Raw genomic sequence first — 7,921 nt, forward strand, 5'->3', positions numbered from 1 at the left:
CGTAGAGAATCTTTGCTCTCTGGAAATTCTCACTTTACATTTGTGTCTGTGTATTTTCTTATGGTGTCAAATCTGGCTATGATACAAATTGGTATCTGATTTCATGGCCTCAAATGTAAGGAAGTTTCTTGCCTATCAATCAAAAACATTTGCTGTGAAACCATTTTTCTTCTTCTTTTACTATTGCAATGCATCCTTTGACCACTAACAAAAAATTAGTAGAAAATAAACACAGAAAATGTAGAAATGCTTGACTTGTATAATTTCTGCAATATTAGAAATGGATAATGCATAATTGCATAATGTGTAATGTCAGCCTCTGATAATAAGGGTTACCTTTACCTTCTAAGAAAATACAACCATCTTATGTATACAAAATAAACTATATATTTTCACCGCTCAGTCTCCTTATATTTACAAAATATGTAAGAATTAAAGAGAAATCTATGTAGATTTCCAGAGTATAAAGGCCAATAAATAAACAGTGTAATAAGTAAAATAACTTTTTAAGTCCCCAGGAAAATTGATATTTAGTTTAGTCAGATGTAAATCTGGATTGAATTAATAATGAACTTAAATGTTCAATAATAGATAACATTTTTTCCTTACTGTAAAAGAAAAAAAAATACTGAATTTCTGGTTCCATATTTGCTTAAGAGTTTTATATTTCCTAACTGAAAATTCAAAGTGAAAGGCAGATGAAAGAGGAACCACATTCTCTTGCCCCTTTTCATATGTTCAGTGTAAGTCTTCAGGGTATTCACTTTCTGTTCTTAAATTGTACAGAGAGTACACTGCACCTTGTTCACTCATAAAGAAAGAAACATTATTCTTTGAATTCAGAAGTATTCCCCCTTCTTTGAAAGAAGCATTGGTGGCAGCAATAAACATTCATTTTATTATACCATGAGAATGAAATATCTGCTTCTACTTAAGATTATGGAAGAGATATGTACACCTACTTTCTTATTCACCACTGTGCAGCTATTTGCAGGCTGAATCAAAACTCACAAACCTACATTTATGAAGAGAACATATCAGAAATTACAAATTTGTTGGAGTTTGTGCCAACCAGACAGGTAATCCATCCAAATTTCTGAGATCTGGACCTCAGACCTTATTATATATTATAATAATATAATTATTATTATTATAATCTGGATCCAGATTATTATCTGTTAAAATCTAATAATGTGCAAAGGGCAGAGTCAGTAAAGTATGTTTTATGCTTGGAATAATTTATCTAGCTCCAGAAGAGAGGAAAAAACAGATTAAATTATATCTGGAATCACTTTTTACAGGTATAAGATAAACGTACACCTAGAAAAGGAAATGCATTCATTGTCCCAGCATGTTAGCATCCACATGGAAGTGCTAAATATAGCTTGGTAAAGGCATAAAAAGCATGATGATATCTGGCAGTCAGTGTGTTTCCACAGTATGCTTATATATGTTCACTCTCATGAGACCCTCACCTGAAGTACTGAAGTCTGGGACCAGCAGTACAGGAAAGACATGGACTTAGAGTGGGTCCAGTGGAGGACCACAGAAATGATCAGAAGACAGCTAAGAGAGTTGGGGGTGTTCAGCCTGAAGAAGAGGAGGCTCCAGGGAGACTTTATTGTGGCATTTCAATATACAAAGATATCTTACCAGAAAGTTGAATAAAGAGGTTTTTTACCGAGGCTGGTAGTGAGAGGACATGGGACAGTGGTTTTAAACTGAATTAGGGTATATTTAGATTGGACCTAAGGAAAAAATTTTCTGTGATAGAGGTTATAAGATAGAAAGTGCCCAGGGAATTTGGATAACCCATAACTGGAAGTGTTCAAATTCAGGCTGGATGGGGCTTTGATGACTTTGATTAAGTGGATAGTGTCCCTGCCCATGGCAGCAGGGTTGGAGTAGATGGCCCTTAAAAGACATTCCAAATACCCAAACAATTCCGTGATTCTATGATTTTTTATTGAGTAGCTGTAGCTGGTTTTTATGCTACAGTCTATACTACAAGGACTATACTGCGAGGACTACTAGCAGCTTTCTTGTGAGAAAAGCAGGGAAAAATGCAATTTGTTGTGATGCACTGAGCAGGGAATCAGGGATATAATTTTAAAAATACTAAGTAGCTAAAATGCATCAGCAAAAAATGAAGAAAGCAAAGATACTTACAGACTAGAAGTGCTCAACACCACTTCAGATCTTATTTAGAAATCTAGTTTTATTCTGCTCTTTTTTAACCATCCATTTTTCTTCCTAATTTTCATGACCGAGAGGAAAAGAGGTGACATAATGAGGAAGTTGCCCAGACTAAAGAAAAAAATCTGGCTAGAATTTGCTGTAATCAGATAATTGTGTTATACCATGGAGAAATTCTAGTAATGGTCTGTGACTATTTTTGTTAATTTCCGTACTAAGAGCAACAGTAAAATGGATTTTGAGAAGCTCACTTCCTTCAACAGGTTGTCAGAGCAAGACAGACAGAGATGAAATAGAAAAGAAACTTCTTTAGAAGACATTTTTGTTCCTAGCATCCTCTGTAGAAACAGCTTGTTTTCTTACAGATAGGTCAAATGTAATTTCTGATAGTTTCAAAGGGAAACAAGGGATGTTTGAATCAAAATGCTGTGGCTGGTCTGATACATTCTGGGGGAAGGCACAGTGCCAGAGGTAAGCTGACATCAGTATTTCAGAAAGATGAGAATGGCATTTTCCAGTGTAATTTCTGAGTGCTTGTGGAAGGTTGTTAGTATAGATCAGGTCACTGAGTGGAGACAGAGGCAGAAATGTGCTTGTAATGGGCAGTTGTTCAGAAAGGGACAAATCATTCCCTTAGAAAAACTACAAAAAGTGTCTTTTGTGAGTGTTGGGTGTACTTTATTTCTTTGTATATAAACTGTGGGGAAAGGCAAACACGTTTTCTGAAAATAGGAAATAAAATCAAAGCCTGTATCATATGATACCTTTGACTATTATAATATCAGGAAAATGCATGTTTTTGCCAGCTAAAGTGTTCCTGGGGGAAGGAAAGTTACAAGGTGACTCCAGTGGGACAAAGGAGAGTTCTTAGCTTTAGTCAAAGTCATAGAGGAAAAAATCAGACCTGAAGGTTGTCAAATCTAATCAGGAAATCTGGAAATAATACATAGGATTAAGGAGCTGAAAGGAAAATCCTTTCTTCTCTTCTTTAAGGCAGAGTGCTTTGAGCACTTCATTTGCTGACAGAGTAAAATCATTATGAACATTAAATCTTATGGACACTGAGTAGTTAGCTAACTTGGTGTCATTCCTACTTTGCAACTTATTGTACCTTTTAGTCACAGATGCATATTGTTGCAGCAACTTTCCCTACAGGCAGACAGAAGGCTGAATCTTTAGCCAGACTGAGCAGCACACAGTCTCCAGTTTGCGGTTTTCTGTGAGAAGGATGGGATTATGGCTGTGCTATGTTGTCATTGCTGTGCAGTCAGCTATTTGCTGTTATGTAGTTTGCTCTGTGGGTATAAGGGACAATTCTGAGCAGTGAAAACATCAAGCAACCTGGGAAGTGGGCAGGAAGTTCAGATTGCTCTGCATGCATAGTCACTATAAACCCAGTCACTTGTAAATTTTGCTTTTGCGAAGCAAGGTCTACAGTCTCACTGTCAGACTCTTGGGACATTGTGGACATCAAATATTTGGTAAGTTAAAGAGGCAGAGGACAGGCTCATGAACTTGGAATTGTGCAAAAAATATTCTTGGGAAACAGGGAGGCAGGGAGAAATAGGGAAGTATCTCACACTGACTGGCTAATGAATTGTACAGGAAGACATCAAGCTCAGTCTCAGGAGAGACAGATGCACTCGCAGACTGTTTGTTGCATTATCAACCTTGCCTGTGTTATGTTTTGCTTTTCCTGATGAGATTAATGATCGCTTTGTTTCAGTTAAGATACAGTCAAATATGGCTGAATCACTGAATGCTCATGCTGGTCTGAACTCCAGAAGGGAAGTGCTTCAGGGCCTGAGCCAGCATGGGCCTGCTGGGATACCTGGGATACTGCTCTCTGTTTGGTCAAAGGCTGAAGACATGCACTGTAGGGGGAAGAGATTTAATGCCACCGAGATCACAGTGTGCATCATAGTTGCTGCTGGGCCTTGAAGACAGGAAATAAAGCAGCAATGAAGTATGGAATGACAGAAGACTATGATATAACTTTTATCAAAGAGTATGACTGCACTGTCTCCTGAGCAGCCTCTATCAGAGACAATGAGAACTGGCTGCAGAACCACTGCAGAGGAAAATCACCCATAAATAATCTCAGCCCTTCAGGTTTTTGAGTGGTCAGACACAAGGAGTGTCACTGAAGGCTTTCACTAGCCTGCCATTTGACACAATAAGTTTAAAATGTCATTGTCTTCTTTTAGTTACTATAAGAATGGAATCATTAGTCTGAAAATATCTCAACATTCTTGAGGACATTTCCAAGATAGTTTTCCATATTCAGGCTTTATCCTTTTCTTCTTAGGACAGGAAAGAATACCAAATTGTTTCTATTAGTCCCTCCTTCCCTGTTCCTGCTAAGTCTATTTGTGTTTTTTCTGTGTTAATACTGCAGTCACAGATAGAATGAAACAATAAAAAAGCAGCGCCATTTGTTTCTTTCAATTCTGTTCTAAAAATATATTTCAAGAGTTTGAATCCTATGAGAGTTTGTGATGGATCTCTGTGTCTATGTGAGTGATATTGTGATGAGTGCTAGGCGATAGGCACACTGCTTACAACTGAAAACTTATTATTTCCAACAGCTGTTAGACAGTACTACCTATATCACCAAAGAAATGCTGAAAACTCCATACCTGCTAGAGCTATGGGCAGTAGGAGTAACACATGGTTGTTACCAGTATGAGAAATTATCTATGGATAACTTTGCAAAAAATGGCTGTTCAGGTATTACAACAAGTTTTTTTCAAGTTAGATGGATTTAAGTTTCAGTCATTGATACTGTCATCTCCTGCTGTAGATTTCTATCATTTTCAAGGGATGAAAGAGTGTTAAGTCTGCTGCAGACAAGATGCTTTTTCTTTCTGACATTTATTATCAGTAGGCTAAAGAGAAAGATCTTTGAAAGTGCAGATGAAGCTAGATGATAATTCTAAATATCTCTTTGAATGACTTTCAGACCATGTTACAAGCTATTTTTGTCTCCATTATGACCTAAATGTAAGGCAAAGTTGCTTCTCGGATGGTTACAATGATTTTTAGCAATTTAGATGAATATAGTTCTGGACTCCTTAAATTTTTTCAGATGTATAGTTGTTAAAAGATGCCCTCATATTCTATGTAAAACTGAGAGGGTTTTTTTGTTTATTTGTTTTGTTTTTTGTTTTGTTTTGTTTTTTTGAGAAGTTAGGAGATAATTGCTTTGTTTATATTGAGTTCTCTTTATCAAAGTGGTCTGGCCTTCAGCAGTGGGACAAATAGAAGAAATGTTTCAAAGCCCCTGTAAAGTTTGCACAGCACTGCTTACTTTCATCTCTGCTAATCATAGATATTCCATCAAAAAAAGAAAAAAGTGTTGATATAACTTACTGAAATATTTTGTTTTCTATCAGCTTTTTTTCTTTTACGTCCTGCTGCAAGCAAGTTCCTTACTTCTCTTAAAACTTCTTGTAATAAATATTTCTCAGGATTAAGTTCTTCTGTAAGACTCTCTACCTTCATTCAGACTGAAGATTTTGCCCGCTTCCACAAAAGCTATCTCTGATTCTGTGTTTTTCATGTACTTGCCCAAATCTTCCACTCGGATACATACAAGCCACGTTCTGAAAAACAGCCCTCTCAGGTAATTTTCCATAATAATCTGGTTTAAAGTTTCTGTTGCTTATCTTGTGTCTCTAGGCCATTCTCATACAAAGTAATAGGCAGACCTTCTCAAGATGTTTTTGGACTGGGGGGTGGCAGAGTAGTCTTGTGACAAGGAAATGGCTAATCTGCTGTGGGCAGAGCACACTGACAAGAAGCACACCACTGCTTCTGGGAGCTTAGCTATTATTCCTACATGTCCCCAAGTAGTGTCATACAGCCCCACGAAGTGTCAGGTCTACATGATGTACCCAACTACTTGGCCCAAACTTGGCCATTATCAACGTGGTTCTACACTGAATCATGGAGTCCCCTCCTCCTACCGCCTTGCCAGCATCTTCACCCCTTCACATGGAAGCCATGTCAAATATTTTGCTAAATTGAACAGTATTAAAAATATCTGAATTTTTCTTACTGACCCAGATATTTATACACCTAAAAACACCTTTAACCTCAGGTATGCTATCTGTCCAGGTCTATCTGAATTCACGTCTACTATCTAACAGTTGATGTGCTCATTCACATGTTCCCACATCAGCTGTCTCAGAATAATTTTCCTTCTCTGCGGTTCTGTGACTTGTCTTATTTTGAGAACGAACAAATGGGAAAAACTTAAATTTCCACTCTTCAGTCACCAGGAAACTCCTGAAAACTTTGTAAACTTTAAGTGAATCTCTTTTTTTTTTTCTGTTATAAAGAAGATTCACTGATTTACCAAGTACTTTTCTTAAAATTCCTGGGTGCAGGAGAAAAAATAGTTAAATCTTGGCTATTTCTTCAAATGCCACTGACTTTTTCATATTTCAGTTATTGTTGAAATTGTTGCTTCTGAGAGATAGAGGTCATTTCTGAATTGTGTTTCAGCTGGCACTTTTTGTTTTAAAATATTAAAATGTGAGCTAAAGCCAACCACTTCCCAGGTAGAACTGAATACTGATTGGAGAAGAGATAGATTTGTGAATATATTTATGCATAGGTGCTCCAAGTTTTTTGTCAGCACAGGCTGCCAAGGCTTATAATAAATCCCAGGGAAAAAACTATTAAAATGATGAGGTAATTTTTTGCTCTAATTTTATTCTCCAATTTATCTATGCATTTCTCATACAGGTTTGTGAAAATTTCTCAGGTCATTGTGCTTTGGGTCAGTATGTTTCAGATGCAACTTTGATATGGTCCAAAACCAAAACTGGAATGCTTTTCTTTTCAATGTTTAAATTCTTTTATAGTATATTTTTATTATAACCACTGTCCTAGTCTACTTTATCACTTCCCTTCATTCATGGTTAAAAATACAAGCCCAAATGTGGTGAAAGAATGCCTCATTGACATTCAAAAAAAGTTTTTTTCAACTGTTTTCATGCAAGTGGATGATAAAAATTTGTGAATATAGGAGGACCAGAAAGGACTTGGTGAAGGGACTCTGAGACTGAATTTGCCTGCTTTTTCAACCATATCAACTGATTTAATAAAAGATATTACCTCTTTCTTCCAACTGTACTTCCCTAGAGTTATAGCTATATATAAGTTTCTATTTTAACATCCTCTTGGCACTCATTTTTTGGGTGTTACTGTAGGCTCACTTTCACTGAAACTTATGTCAATTACTACACTCTGCATACACCAGGCAGCTTTGCTTGGCTTGGCTGGGATTAAACTTCTTCCTCTACAGTGGCAAGCTCTAGACATATTATCTGTGAGTGCACACATGCTCTTCTAGTGTCCATGCAGATCTGGAAACTCGGTGCAGCTGTGAGGAGTTTCTCAGCAGCCTGAAGGCATATTTTCTTAAAAAAAAAAAAAAAAAAAAAAAAAAAAAAAAAAAAAAAAAAAAGGAAAAGATTCCTTCCTTCCTTTGCACTTGCTTCTGTTCCCTCCTAAACTGCTACTCTTTTCTAATTTTTTAGTGTATGTGAATCCTTGGCAGAGCAGGTTCTCATAGAACCTTGTTTTTACTTTGTCTGAAGCATAATCTCGGTAGGAAGTCCAAGATTTTCCTGTGAATAGTAATGCCTGTAATGTTGACGTTGATGTGTCTGTCATCCTGTCGTCTTGGACACAGGAGATATCTGCTGTGGATAAG

General features: G+C 36.8%; 1 long non-coding RNA gene across 1 annotated transcript; it reads right to left on the reverse strand.

The window, feature by feature from the left end:
* Positions 1-838: 838 nt before the first annotated feature.
* On the reverse strand, positions 839-4,129 carry LOC137467325 (uncharacterized). The gene is made up of 3 exons (XR_010995491.1): positions 4,028-4,129; positions 2,170-2,253; positions 839-1,015 (listed from the first exon to the last, which is right to left on the reverse strand). It is a non-coding gene; the product is annotated as an uncharacterized lncRNA (long non-coding RNA).
* Positions 4,130-7,921: the final 3,792 nt, after the last annotated feature.

The sequence above is a fragment of the Anomalospiza imberbis genome, chromosome 2 (assembly GCF_031753505.1).
Source record: "Anomalospiza imberbis isolate Cuckoo-Finch-1a 21T00152 chromosome 2, ASM3175350v1, whole genome shotgun sequence".
NCBI classification, from domain to species: Eukaryota; Metazoa; Chordata; class Aves; order Passeriformes; family Viduidae; genus Anomalospiza; species Anomalospiza imberbis.